We start from the raw sequence: 15,478 nt of genomic DNA, 5'->3' as shown, positions 1-15,478 counted from the left end.
TACCTGGAGGCTCTTAGACGTACCTTTCATTTGGTATTATATGAGGAGGATTTTGCCCTGGGAAGGGCAGGGTGAAGTCATACAGCTCTCTGATTCCAAAATATAATTTCAACCCCAAGAATTCTCTTCCTCTCTCTCTCTAGTCCTCTTTTTATATTGAGTAGGGGTGAGGAGTGATGTCATAGGAGAACCAGTTCAGCCACCCCTTTGTAGGTCCTGGAGCTGACTCTGACCCCATTACTTAGTAACTCACCTTAGAGTTACTTGGTCCTTGGTCCTGGTCCCAGCGAAACAGTATTAAGAACAAACACCAGCTAAGAGAACCAACCAATGTGTTTTATGCATTGTCTGTGCCTTAGGAAGCCTCAGCCCAAGCTGGTTTCCAGGTCTCAAAGATCATCAGTCTGGGAGGCACTTGTTGAAAAGACCTCATATTCTGTTTCATTCAGGGAGGATAGAAACCAACCAAGGCAGCACTAGCAGGGGCTGTGCAGGCCCTCAAGAGCATCTCCTGAGACTGTGTTATGAATGCTAAATCCCAGAGCCTATCTCAGAATTACTGATCCACATTGGGAGAACAGAGGTCCTTGTATTTATAGACAAGCACTAGGGAAACCAGGAATATTAAACACATGGGGTTGTCTCTTCAAAGGAAAAGGCGTTTAACCTGTTTTCTGCCCAGAAGGCTGGGAATGGAGGTGGTTAATAGCCTAGATGACCTCTACACTATCTGTAGGACCAAGCTACATCTGCCCCCTGCCCCAGGTTCCCATAAGCAGGACCAGAGTTAGTTAATAGTCTAGGTGACCTCTGTGCTATCTATATGGCCAGGAATGTGGGAACCCACAGAGGCTATCTAGTGAGAACTTACTCAGGATCAGAGAATCTGAGCTAGCTTTAGCCAGCAGGGCTGAATAATGGGATGATTTGACCACAGGTATGGCTACCAGGTGTTTAGAAGGCTCTACACTTGGCTGTATGGTGTGCTTTGATCTTGCAAGGGGGAGGCCTTTTGCCTCCCTCCTTGGCATATTATAAAAAGCCATTTTGAATAAATGAAGAGGCTGTTGGGTATTGACCCAGGCTCTCCCGAAGCTATCCTTTGTTTCTGTCTTTCTTCTTGTTGGCTAGATCTCTCTTTCTATCTGCTGTTTCTTAATTTCTCTCTCCTCCACCTAAGAACCCTTCAAAAGGTGGGAGAAGGTTGCAGCTGGTCTCCCATAGACTCCCACACAGGGGCTCCTCCAGGCTCTTCCTAACAGGAGAATACACAAAATTCTCCCCCAAACCCCTAAGATAATACATAATACAGATTATATACAGAAACCATCTTTATGGAAGTAGTGGCATGTACTTTATAAAGAGTTTTGGTATAATTATGCCTCAGTGTGCACATGGGATTGAGTTACACCAGAAAACTTTTTTCCAAGTTGTACTATACTTAAATATGCCTATAATAAACTGCCCTGTGTCAGACTCTAGAAGTTTGAACCAACACAGGCTACTGAGTCGAGTTGAACTGGACTTCTTTCATATCCCATGCAGACTGTTAATCTGCCAACCCTGGTGTTTGCAGAGACCCCTACAAATCCAGAGTCTGCATTGTCTGCAAGATCAGCAAGTGATCTCTCAGTGACTGACAGTTTGAGAAGTATGGGTCCAACCAGATTTATAATATTTATACAAGCTTGCCACAAGGGAGCCAGCAGAGGGCAGTATTGCAGAGCTTGTTGGAGCCTGGTGAGGGATTTCAGTTCAGTGAGGCTTCGTGGTAAAGATTTTGGGCAAATACTGATCTATCCTCTTTGCATACAGGCCAGCTGCTTGAGTTTGCTGAAGGCAAACCCTCTGAGCAGCTTGAGTTTTGCTTTGCAGAACTGAGAACGGCACCCAGGGCTTCACATCTGCTATGTAAGTGCTCCACCACTGAGCTATCCCTCCTGCCTAAGCTGCGAAGTGTTTTGTTGTGTTTTTCCAATTTCCTTGGAGTTACTTAAACTAATAAGAGAGTCATAATGTTTTCATGCCACATATACTTGGTTCTTTAAATAATAATTGTGACAAACAACAGAAAGAATTAAGAATACTGCATTTCGGGTCTGGAGAGATGGCTCAGTAATTAAGAGCACTTGCTGCTCTTGCAGAGGACCCACAATTCATTTTGCAGAATTCACATGGTGGCTCACAACTATCTGTAACTTATAACTCCAGCCCTAGGGGATCTGACAACCTCTTCTGACCTCTGAGGATACCAGGCATGCACATGGTGCACATACACATATACCTGCAGGCAAAACATTCATACATATAAAAAATTTTAATTATTTAAATGATACACTTTAATGCAGCATTTTTAAATGATTCATACAAAACATCAATATTTTGGGTTGTGCATAATTAAAGAAGTACCTGATTTTTCGAAATACTGCTATAGCCAATACATAGAGGAATGCCTTATTGTGGCCCCAGGAACGCAATTTAGAAAAGAAAAAGAATCACATTGGAATGACTCAATTTCTTTAAAATCACTGAGCAAGAAAAGCAACATTGGACTTCCATATCGATTCTACACAGCTTCTATGAACTACCTTGACTTAAATCCAAGAGCAAAGTTAAGAAGTCCTTCCTCTATTTTTTGGTAAACAACTGCGTGGTAAACTCAGATGACTCTTCTCCTGGGTTTTACCTGGGGCTGACCTTTTAGATATTTTATTTAAAAGAGGGCAGGTTCTGCACTTTCATATGGTATCATCAATGTCAGTATTTCTTACCATCTCGGGAAGATCCTTGTTCTTTACAGCAATCCAGCATAGGCTAGAGTCTCCTCTAAGCCTGCCTCATATTGCTCCAGTTTATTTTGTGCATCAGTTTGTATGGCAGTCTTGTTTGTGTTGGTCTCCAGCACCATTCCCCATCACTATTTCTGCAAGAATACCATGAACCTTGTCTACATGGAGTACTCAATCCAGTTCACATACATTTTCAAACATTTATCTAATGTATCTATTAAAGCTTGAATTAGATCTAAAATGCCAAATATGCTTGCTGAGGAATTCACACAAAAGACAAATACAGTGTTGCATAAAGTCTATAAATCCGTTTGTTGTCAGATCTTCCAATGAATAATCCTCCTTGTAGGAAATTAAGAACGTGTCCATTTCCCTTAGACACCAATGGAAAGCCTCCCTGATGGTTGGTTGCTGTGTCTCCACAGTAGAACTGGAGAACTTCGGCTTCCTGTGGTTGTCGAAGATGAGGATGGCTTTGATTTTGGCTGGGCCAGGCTGAGCTTGTAGGCACTTGTGCCTGTAGGGTAGGCACAGGATACAGGGTGGGAGCAGGTCTCCCTCGAGACTCACTTCCAGACTTTACTGATGCTGCTTTCCCAGCCATCCCCTCCCAATAGCTTTTGATCATAGAGACACACAAGAGTCAGGGAACACATGAGATCGAGGCTTGGTCTTTGCCCTGAAACTTGTAAAGAAGTTCTTTAACTTATAAAGAAGTCTTAACAAAGATTGTTGTAGGATCATCTTTTTGTACACTGTGAAGATGTGTTTTTGCCAAGGCGCCTTCTGACTGGTTTAATAAAGAGCTGAATGGTCAATAGCTACACAGGAGAGGATAGGTGAGATTTCCAGGCACCGAGACTCCAGGGATTCACTGTGGTGGTATTCTAATTGTATTGAAATGTGATTTTGATTGTATGTTAATAAATAAAGTTGCCCAGGGGTCAGAGCTATTAGAGCTATAGCAAGAGTGTGGCGGTGGTGGCACATGCCTTTAATCCCAGCACTTGGTAGAAGAGCTAGGTAGATCTCTGTGTGTTCAAGGATACAGCCAGCATTGGAGACATATGCCTTTAAGACCTGGAGGGCTGTACATACAGACTGTTATGAGGCAGTCACGTGTTTGGGTTTACAACCAATGAGAAGGCAGAACAAAAGACTATGAAAAGAAATAGGTCTCTTTTGGAGAGCTAGGACCACCGCAGGAGGAAGGGTGAGATTTTAGCTCTGAGCTCTGACCTCTCGGCTTTCTCTTTTACATTGGTTCTGTGTTTCTTATTTAATAAGACGGTTGGTTACATCTACAATTCACCAACCAAGTTGAACATACAGAATGGAGGAGAGGTTAAAAAAAAAAAGCCATGTGGCAGAACATAGATGAATAGAAGCAGGTTAATTTAAGTTATAAGAACTAGTTGGGGATAAGCCTAAGCTAAAGGCCAAGCTTTTATAATTAATAAGAAGTCTCTGTATCATTAGTTGTGAGCTGGTGGTCCCAAAAGAAAGTCAAACAACAACACGTAGTAGATTTCTACTCTAGTTTCATCTCTGTTTCTGTGATAAGACACTCTGACCCAAAGCAACTTAGGGGAGGAAAGGGTTTATTTCATCTTACAGATTACAGTCCATCGTTGAGAGCAGGGTAGGAACTCAAGGCAGGAAACTAGAGACAGAAACCACGGAGGAGCACAGCTTGCTGGCTGGCTCACTGGTTCACTCCAGCTCATGCTCAGATAGCTCCTTATATGACCTAGAACTCCTGCCCTAGGAATGGTGCTGCCACAGTGGGATGGGCCCTCCTACATGAATTATCAATAAAGATAGTCTCTCACAAACAAGTCCATAGGCCAGCCTGATAAAGATAGTTACTCAACTGCGACTCTTTTTCAGGCGATTCTTGGCTGTATCAATTTGTCAGTTGCTAAGGGGGACAATATCCATGTGTCCACAAGGTGCATACATTGGTATGCAAAAGGGGCCTATAAGCATGTCACATGGGGCCTAATGTTCAGAGTAATACTGACATGTGAGTTAATAATGTTCTGTTGTCACTATCTGCAAATTCTCAACCATTCCATCTTTCAATTTGTATTTTTTAAGCCAAATCCATTAGAGTGGTGGAGCATGTATGTGAGAGGAGGACATACATGGAAGATGTTGCCTCATTCACATTATACAGTCCTCACGATGCCCTGTGAACACAGCATTCTAGTAGACTCACAATATAAGGGAGTGCTTTTAAACTCGAGTGAGGTCAAAGCAACTCCATTTGAGAAACCATTGGCTTTTAGGGAGCATTGGAGGATAATGTGCAATGTTTTTGGTTAGCATTTACCTTATTATTTGGCACAGCCATATCTGAATGGAATGGCAGAAGTTATGGAACCAGCACAGCTTTTTGATAAAGATCCAGCAAAGCTGAGTTGCATGATGGCTGCCATGTCACCTTTGGTTTTCATCTCTACCTGTTACATACTTGGGGCACTTTTAATATTTGTACAATTTGGGGATACTGGATTCATGGCAAATTTCTTATGAATCATTTATGCCTTCTCCCAGAAAGGCTGCTTCGAAGCTTCCCCAGGATAGTCCTGAACATACTATGTCCCCCACTTTTAGGGAGATATCCTTATCTACTTGAAGGTCTTCCTTATACCTTGGAAGTTATGACACATAGAGAAGCTAGAAGTCTCTTCATGAGACTATGAGACATTCTTGAAACATCTGTCCCTGTACTTACTTGGGGACAAGATAATCAAAATAAAGTAAACTCAAAAAGGTCAACAAGATTCAGTTGGCTAGAGGAGTTGGCCATAGATCAGATTGCAAGTCTCTTCCCACTATACATTCAGATAATTACATGGCATATACAGCAACACAGTTAGATTAACTGAAGTTACTCTGCCCTACATAGAGACTTATACTGTTGGGCAAAGAATGATGTAAAAAGATGCTAAAAGAATGAGATGTCGGGACCTCCCTCTCTTAGAAAAGTTAGCTCATGCAGAGCCACTATGGTGACATATGACCAAAGAAGAACAGAGTGCCAGGATTAGACATATAAATTCTATAAAGATATAAAATATAAACATTGTATTATGCCAGAATTTGAATAATAACTGCAGCAGCTTTAGCCTGAGGATTTTTTTCTTGGGTACTCTGACCATTAAGAGTTAATAATACAGTGCTTGGGACATGGCAAAATGCCTGGGGTGACTTGAAGATTTTGTTTTGGTTTAGCATCCTTGAAGCAACCAGAGCTACCAGCCTGAGAATAGGCTGTCATAGACCTCTAGATTCTTAAAAATTGGGTTTTGGGTTAATGAGTAAGAATGATGTCAAAACTTGAGGGAAAATGACTGGAAATGATAACTCTGTTCTGTCATAGTTTATTAATGATGACTAAAAGATGAGCCAGAGAAAATGAAACACATGTCCAAAACCAAAAATGATATGCTATGTTTTGGAACATCATGAATGCATCCCTGCTTACTAAATTCTGTATAAATAAAGAAACATTCTGGCTGCTAGTCAGACAGGCTGCAAGATTCTCCCAACTACCATGGCATGGCTTACTTCCTTCCCTCACCAACTCCTTATGTCCTCTGCTGGAACCTGTCCTGCTGAGGATGGCTCCCATTAGAGCAGGACAAGCCATACTGAGATGCGCTTCCACTTTGTCCTTCTCTCCTAAAACAAAACTGAGAAGTATCCTGTGTGTGATTCTTCCCGTTGCTGCTCTTGCATCTACCCGTCTTCAGACCCTGCCCTCATCTGGAGCTGGACTCTGGCATTTATTGTAAAACACAAATGCATATATGAACTACAAAATATGAGCTGGGTAATTTCAATGATTTCACATATAAATGAAATGTTCTATTTGCATTTAAAACCGACTTTATGATATGCATAGTAAAATTTATGATAGTGATTTAAAATTTAGTGTTTTATTGATAGCAATATTAAAAAGTGAATGTAAAAATGTCCGAGATGGAAAGAGAAACTGCAGATGAAAAGGAAACATTTCATAATTTAGACTTTAAATGATATCCTTTTCCTGCATTTTAAACAAGGGGCTCCCTTTTTTATGCTTGTGGTATAGCAGAAATTCCGTATCTGGTGCTTATGACCTGGACCATCTAAGATGGGATTTGCCTCATATTTCCAAGTTATCAGAATGGGTAGTAATGTGGTTCCTGGAGAGGCATACCTGAGCATCTGAGGAGCATGCTCATTTGTGACATAAAGAGACATTTCTTTTCTCATTACTGTTTTGCCAAAGTGTACCTTTTCATTCCATTCCCCTCTCCCATCAGGAAAACTGGGGGCCAGAAAAGGGTGCTACTTCCCGAAGGGAGGCTGAGATAGCCCAATTGGAGCAGGCAGTCTGCTGCCTTAAGGAGGCTAAGATAGCCCAATTGGAGGAGGCAGTCTGCTAAGATCTGAGGTTGGAATGGGACCATAGGCTGAACTGAGGGAGAAAGAGTAGTTGTCTTAGTGAGCACAGGCCAACTTCTGGTACCAGGCAAAGTCCAAACTTTCTTGCATGCATTTATAATGCAGACAAAGTAGCTGCTCTCCAACCATCAGTAGTTCAAACCCAAGCTCCTTGCATTATGTCATTTTGCTTCCCAGACTGCCACATCAGTTCCATATTTTCTGTTGATAGAAGCAATCACGTGACTGTAGCTGATACAAAGGAAAAAGACAATTTTTCTGATGACCAAAGGAAAAAAGCAAACAGTTTGGTGAACAAGTCACATAGGCTCTGTCAACATGATATGTGGAGAAGGGAAGGGCTTTACTTACTTATTTATTTGTTGGTTTGTTTATTGTTTTGTAGCCAGTAAAAGGAGAGGTGGAGGAGACTGATCTAGGTAAGCAGAAGGTGGTCTGTGGTGGGAAGTGTCCTACAGGAAGACAGCATCCTTTAGTGACCTCTGAGTTCCAGGCCCATGAGGAGATTTAGAAGAGGGAGCGTAAAGAATAAATCCTAGGAGTTACTAAGCAGCTTCTGTCTGCTTGTAATGGAAGACCTTGCTGAGGATACCAGGTCGGTTTGACGGTTTTACTGTATCTAATGACAAAGCTAGTATTTGAGTTGCTGCTTCAACAGAGACAAATGATGAAAGGAGAACTGAGCACTCAGGTCCCCATGAAAGGCTTGGGGCAAAGCCTTGTGATAAAGCTCATGCTCAGTTCTTAGGAAACAAGACTTACTTCTATTCACAGGAGACCTAAAGGGGCTCTGTTCAAACCACTGCTGGAACTTGGTGGGAAGGAAGGAGCCTTGGAAGAGCTGGAACCCCTGGCATGGCATGGATGTTAGAGGTAGCACAACTGACGTTTCAGATGCACTTACTCATGGTGCCAAGATCTCTCTCTGCATTGTGTGTTTCCTACTTTGTCCAAATGCATGGAACCAGTACTTATGAAACATTTGGAACAACAGCAAAATTCTGCTTTGAGGATATCAAATATTTATTTAAACAGATAAGAAAATATTTGTGGGAGCAGGCATATCATCCCAGCAGTAGAGCACCTGCCTAGCATATACCAAGACCTAGTTAACCCTCACACAAAATAAAAATAAATTAACTTTAAAAAACCCCCAAAAGCAGAATCTCATCCCCAGCTCCGTAGAAGAACACCTGCTGTGGTCTCTCTCCTTTTTCTCTCTGACTCCATCCCTAATGGATCACAAAGAACTTCTCCAAACTTCCTTCCCCCAATTCACCCCATGATTCCAGGCTCCAACACCAGCAGGCATTCCTTGCTAACATACCAGCTGAGCACAGAAAGGGGTAAGCTAACTCAAGACTTTCACCGCTCCCTCCTCTCCTCCAAATCCAGTCCCCCAGTCTCATGCCTAGCTCTGCATCAGAACACCTGCTGCAGCATTCTCTCTATGCATCCCCCCCATATTCTGTGGCTCCCTCTGCTCTGCCCTTCTCTCCCCTCACTTATTGCTTAATCACAGCCCCAATTCCAGCAGGCAGCCCCTGGGAGCACCAAAGGCCACTCCTGCCAGAGAAGCAGGTAAGCTGCTACAGATCTTCCCTTCTCCTTCTGTTCCTCCAGATCCAATTCCCCAGTCTCATCCCAGTGCTATAGCAGACCTTCTGGGTGACCTCTCTTCATTGCACACCCCCATTCCACAGGACACTAAATAAGAAGATCCTGATTGAACAGTCTGTTCTCCTCCTTCTTGTGACTGCCCCCCCCAAGCTCCAGATCCTTAGTTATCCCCTTGCCTAAAAGCCAACTCTCAATAAGCAGGAACACATTTTACATGGAACTCCAAGAGGTCACACCTTTCAGGTCTACAGAAAATTTCCTACCAGACAACACACAGCTATTACACTCTCCTAAAATCCAGAGAGGAAATGGAAACCAGGGAACAAAGCACCCACCCAACAAAGAAAAAACTGAAATCAGCCCTGAGATCTATAATCATTCCAATCCTGGATGCCTAGACATCAGCATCAAAACACAGTCAATAACAGCCAGGGTAATATGCCTCCACTAGAGCCCAGCAACCCTACCAGAGCAGGCCCTGAGTATTCCAACATAGCTAGGCACAAGAAAAAGACCTTAAAACAGCCTGTATGAAGATGATAGAGGTTCATAAAGAGGAAACAAATAAATCCCTTAAGGAAATTAAGGAAAACACAAACAGTGAGAGGAAATGAATAAATTTGTTCAAGACCTGAAAATGGAAATAGAGTCAATAAAGGAAACCCAAACTAAGAGAATTCTGGAAATGAAAAATTTAGAAATTTGAACAGAAACTACAGAGGCAAACTTCACCAACAAAATACAAGAGATGGAAGAGAGAATCTCAGGCATTAGAGGTGTGATAGAAGAAATGGATACATTGGCCAAAGAAAATGTTAAATCTAAAAAACTCCTGGCACAAAATATTCAAGAAATCCGTGAATCTGTGAAAAGACCAAGACCAAGACCAAGAATAATAGATAGATGAAGAAGAAATCTAGCTCAAAGGCCCAGGAAATATTTTCAACAAAATCATTGGAGAAAACTTCCCTAATCTAAAGAAGGAGATACCTATCAAAGTACAAGAATCATACAAAACACCAAATGGATTAGACCAGCAAAGAAAGTCCCCTCAGCACATAATAATCAAAAGACTAAATGTAGAGAACAAAGAAATAATATTAAAATCTGCAAAGAAAAGAGACCAAGTAACATATAGAGGGAGACCGATTAGAATTATACCTGACTTCTCAATGGAGACTCTAAAAGCCAGAAGGGGCTGGAAGATGTGTTGCAGACTCTAAGAGACCACAGATGCCATCCTAGACTACTGCACTCTGCAAAGATTTCAGTTACCATAGATGGAGAAAATAAGATATTCCATGATAAAGCCAAATTTAAATAATAATTTCCACAAATCCAGACCTACAGAAGATGCTAGAAGGAAAACTCCAACCTAAGGAGGTTAACTACAACCATGAAAACACAGAGAATAAATAATCTCAGACCAGCAAAATGAAAAAAGGAACATACACACACATCACCACTACCACCACCACCACCAACAAAATAATAGGAATCAACAAACACTGTTCAATGATATCTCTTAACACCAATGGTCTCAATTCCCCAATAAAAAGATATGGACTAACAGAATGGGTGCAAAACATCCTTCTTCTGCATCCAAGAAGTACACCTTAACATCAGGGTAAAGGGTTGGAAAAAGATATTCCATGCAAATTGACCTAAGAAGCAGCCTGTGTAGTCATTTTTATATCTAACAAAATAGACTTCAGAAGAGATATGGCAGGACACTACATATTCATCAAAGAAAAAAATCCCCTGAGAGAACATTGCAATTCTTAACATCTATGCCTCAAACATAAAGGCACCCAAGTTCATAAAATAAACAGTACTACAGCTTAAATCACAGATTGATTCTCACATAGTGATAGTGGGAAACTTCAGTAACCCAGTCTCACCAATAGACAGTTCATCCAGACAAAAACTAAACAGAGAAATGCTGGAGCTAATTGATCTAAAAACCAAATGGACCTAAGAGATATTTACAGAACATTTAAACCAAGCACAAAAAGAATATACCTCCTTCTCTGCACCTCATGGAACTTTCTCCAAAACTGACCACATACTCAGACACAAAGCAAGCCTCAAAAGATAGAAGAAAATTGAAATAATTCCATGCATCCTCTCTGACTACCATGGACCAAAGCTGGATATCAACAACAACAGAAAGATTACCAACTCATGGAAACTGAACAACTCAAAATTGAATGAAAAATAGACCAAGACAGAAATTAAGAAAGAAATTAAAGACTTTCTAGAATTGGAGGAGAAAGAACACATATCCAAACTTATGGGATATAATGAAGGTGGTTCTAAGAGACAAGTTCCTAGTACTAAGTGACTACATGAAGAAACTGGAAAGATCTCACACTGAAAGCTCTAGACCAAAAAGAAGAAATCACACTGAAAGGAGTAAATGGCAATAAATAATCAAACTTAGGGGAGAAATCAATAAAATATAAACAAGAGAACAATACAAAAAAATCAATGAAACAAAGAATTGGTTCTTTGAGAAAACCAATAAGATAGACAAACCCTTATCCAAACTAGCTAAAAGGCAAGAGAGAATATCTAAATTAACAAAATCAGAAATGAAAAAAAGGAACATAACAGACACTGAGGAAATCATAAGGACATATTTTAAAAGCCCACATTTCACCAAATTGGAAAACCTAAAATAAATGGATAATTTTCCTTTCTTTTTAATTTTTTTCCTTTTGTTGAAAATACATTCTTTTCTCATACAATATATCCTCACTATAGTTTTTCCTCTCTCTACTCCTTCCAGTTTCTCTCTACTTCCCTTCCTTTCCAGATCCACTCCCTCTCTGTCCCATTAGAAAAGAAGAGGCTCCTAAGAGATAACAATCAAACATGACAAAATAAAATATAAGATAAAATAAAAACTATCACATCAAGGCTGGACAAGGCAACCCAACAGAAAGAAAAGAGCCCCAAGAGCAGGCACAGGAATAGGAGACCCACTCATTCATCCACTCAGGAATTCCATGAAAATACTAAACTATAATGAATATGCAGAGAATCTTCTGAAGACCTGTGTAGGCTCTTTGCTTGCTGCTTCAGTCTCTGTAAGTTCATACTAGCCTTGCTTGGTTGATTCAGAGAGCCTTGTTCCTCTGGTGTCCTCCATCCCCTCTGGCTCTTTTATACTTTTATACCTCTTCCATGGGGTTCCCTGAACTTAGAGGGGAGGGATTTGATGGCAACATCCCATTTAGTCTTTCTCTGTGTGTAGTATCTGGCTGTGGGTCTCTTCATCTGTCCCTGTCGGCTGCCAGAAGAAACCTATCTAATGATGGCTGGGTAAGGCACCTATCTATGAGTATAGTGGACTATTATTAGGAGTCATTTATTGAGACTTAAAAAAAAACAGTAGTATTTTGTTTTACCCCAGGTCTCTGGGCCATCAAGTCTCTGGCCCCTGGTCACTTAATCAGTGTCAGGCATGTGCTTCATGTCATGGGGTGGGCCTTAAGTCAAATCAGACATTGGTTGGATATTCCCACAAGTTCTGTACCACCAGCATACTTACAGGAAGGACTGATCATAGGTCAAAAGTTTTGTGGCTGGGTTGGCATTCATTTTTGATAGCCTGCAGAGTAGCTTCCTGCATGAAATATACCAGAATGCAAGGGTGAAATTTCCATGTAGGTATCAGTCTGACTTCTCCATGTTCATTGAACTGTGTGGGTATTCACCTCCACAATGGGCACTGTTATCAGATTGTGAAACCCATTGTCTTAGCAATAGCCTAGGTTGTGTGGGGATTTCCATTGGACCCCGTTGGCCAAAAGCTAAATTGAAATCAACCCAGTCCCAGTACTGGAAGCCCCATTTGGTGACAGGAGTTGGCCAGTTGAGACTTTAGGAAGTTTGCACTGCACTAGGCTTCCACACCATCCCTCAAATACCTGTCAATTCCATCCAACCCTCCCCAACTTATCTCCCTCAACCCTATCTCCCATCATCCTCTCCACTTGACCCCCTCCCATTCCTGTCCCTACCAACCCTAGTCCATCCATAAAATACATTCCCTTTTCCCCTTACAGGGAGATCCATACGTCCCTCTCTAGAGCCCTCCTCCACATTCAACCCCTTTGGGTCTATAGACTGCAGCTTGGCTATCACCTATGCAATGGCCAATGTCCATATAGATGCAAACACACACATATAATATTTATCTTTTTGGGTCTGGTTTACCTCACTTAGGATGACCTTCTCCAGTTCCATCCTTTTGTCTGCAAACTTCACAGTGTCATTCTCTTCAACACCCAAGTAACACTCCACTGTGCAAATGGACCACATTTCTCCTATCTACTGTTCTGTTGAGGAACATCTAGTCTGCCTCCCGTCTCCGGCCATAACAAACAGAGCAGCAGTAAGCATTGTTCAGCAGATGTCCCTGTGATAGGATGCAGATTTTCTTGGGTATATATCAAAGGGTACATATTGAGCGGTACAGCTTGATCTTGAGGAAGATCAATTCCCAACATTCTGAGAAACTGCCATATTGATTTCCACAGTAGCTGTACAAGTTTGCACTCCCACTGGCAATGGATGAGTGTTTCCCCAATTCTACATACTCACAAGTATATACTGATACATGTTATTGATCTTAGCCATTTCTGACAGGTGTAAGATGGAATCTCAAAGTAGTGTTTTTCCCTGATAGCTAACATTTCTCCACATGTTTCTCAGCTATTTGAATTTCCTCTACTGAGAATTCACCATTTAGATTTGTACTCCATCTTTTAATTGAATTATATGTTGTTGTTTTTTTTGATATATAGTCTCAGAAAAGGATAATTGTCTCAATATGTATCACTTACCAAAATTAAATCAAGATAAGATAAACAATTTCAACAGACCTAGTGAAATAGAGGCAGTCATTAGAAGTATCCCAACCAGAAAAAAGTCATGGCCAGATGGTTTTAGTGCACAATTCTACCAGACTTTCAAAGCAGAGTTAATGCCAATACTCCTCTTCAAATTATTCCACAAAATAAGAACAGAAGGAACATTGCTCAATTTTTTTCATTAGGCCATAGTCACCCTGATACTCAAACTACATAAAGACCCCCAAAAGAAAGAGAATTACAGACCAATTTCCATAATGAACATAAATGCAAAAATACTCAATAAAATACTTGCAAACCTAATCTAAGAAAATATTAAAAATATCATCAACCATGATGATGTAGACTTCATCCCAGAGGTGTAAGGTTTCAGTATATGAAAATCAATAGACACAGTTCACCATATAAACAATCTGAAAGAAAAAAATCACATGATCATCTCATTAGATGTAGAAAGGCCTTTGTCAAAATCCAGTACCCCTTCATGATAAAAGTCTTGGAGAAATTAGGGATACAAGGGATATACCTAAATAAAATAAAAGCAGTTTACAGCAAGCCTATAGCCAACACCAAATTAAATATAGAGAAACTCAAAGCATTTCCACTAAAATCAGGAACAAGATAAGCTTGTCCACTATCTCCATACCTATTCAATATAGTGCATGAAGTCTTAGCCAGAGCAATTAAGACAACTGAAGGTGATCAAGGGGATACAAATTGGAAAGAAGTAAAAGTATATCTATTTGCAGATGATATGATTGTATACATAAGTGACCCTAAAAATTCTACCAGGGAACTCTTATAGCTGATAAACACTTTCAGCAAAGTAGCTGGATATGAAATTAACTCACAAAAATCAGTAGCCCTCCTATATACAAATGATAAATGGACTGATAAAGAGATCTGGGAAATAGCTCCTTTAACAATAGCATCAAATAATATAAAGTATCTGTCTTAACTCTTAACCAAGCAAGAGAAACATTTGTATGATAAAAAACAAACAAACTTTAAGTCATTGAAGAAAGAAATCAAAGAAGATATCAGAAGATGGAAAGATATACCATGCTCATGTATTGGTAGGATTACTATAGTAAAAATGGCCATCCTTTCAGAAGCCATCTACAGATTCAATGCAATCCTCATCAAAATTCCAACACAATTCTTTAAAGATCTTGAAATGACAATTTTCAGCTTCATATGGAAACACACACACACAAAACTCCAACAGGATAGCTTAAACAATCCTGAAAAAATAAAAGCACTGTGGGAGGTCTCACCACCTCCAATTTCAAGTACTGCAAAACTAAAAACTGCATGGTTTTGGTACAAAACCAGATATGAATAAATGGAGTCAAACTGAAGACCCAGACATCAACACACCTATGAACTCCTGATTTTTGTTAAAGCAGCCAGAAATACACACTAGGGGAAAAAAGACAACTTCTTCAATAAATGGTTCTGGTCAAACTGGATGTTTGCATGTAGAAGAATGCAAGGAGATCTATACTTATCACGCTGCACAAAACTCCAAAAGGATCAAAGACCTCAATATAAAACTAGATACATTGAATGCTAGAAGAGAAAGTGGAGAATAGTCTTGAACTCATTGGCCAAGAGAAGAGTTCTTAAACTCAACATTGATAGTGCAGGGACTATTATCAACAATTAATAAATGGGACTTCATGAAACTGAAAAGCTTCTTTTTTATTTTATTTTATTTTATTTTATTTT

General features: G+C 40.3%; 1 pseudogene; it reads right to left on the bottom strand.

The window, feature by feature from the left end:
* Nucleotides 1-2,388: 2,388 nt before the first annotated feature.
* LOC102927164 (AP-3 complex subunit sigma-1 pseudogene) lies at nucleotides 2,389-3,368 on the bottom strand (annotated as a pseudogene).
* Between the last annotated feature and the right edge of the window lie 12,110 nt (nucleotides 3,369-15,478).

The sequence above is a fragment of the Peromyscus maniculatus genome, chromosome 11 (assembly GCF_049852395.1).
Source record: "Peromyscus maniculatus bairdii isolate BWxNUB_F1_BW_parent chromosome 11, HU_Pman_BW_mat_3.1, whole genome shotgun sequence".
NCBI classification, from domain to species: Eukaryota; Metazoa; Chordata; class Mammalia; order Rodentia; family Cricetidae; genus Peromyscus; species Peromyscus maniculatus.
The sequence above is the reverse complement of the archived record's forward strand: the minus strand, read 5'-3'. Positions and strand labels throughout refer to the sequence as shown.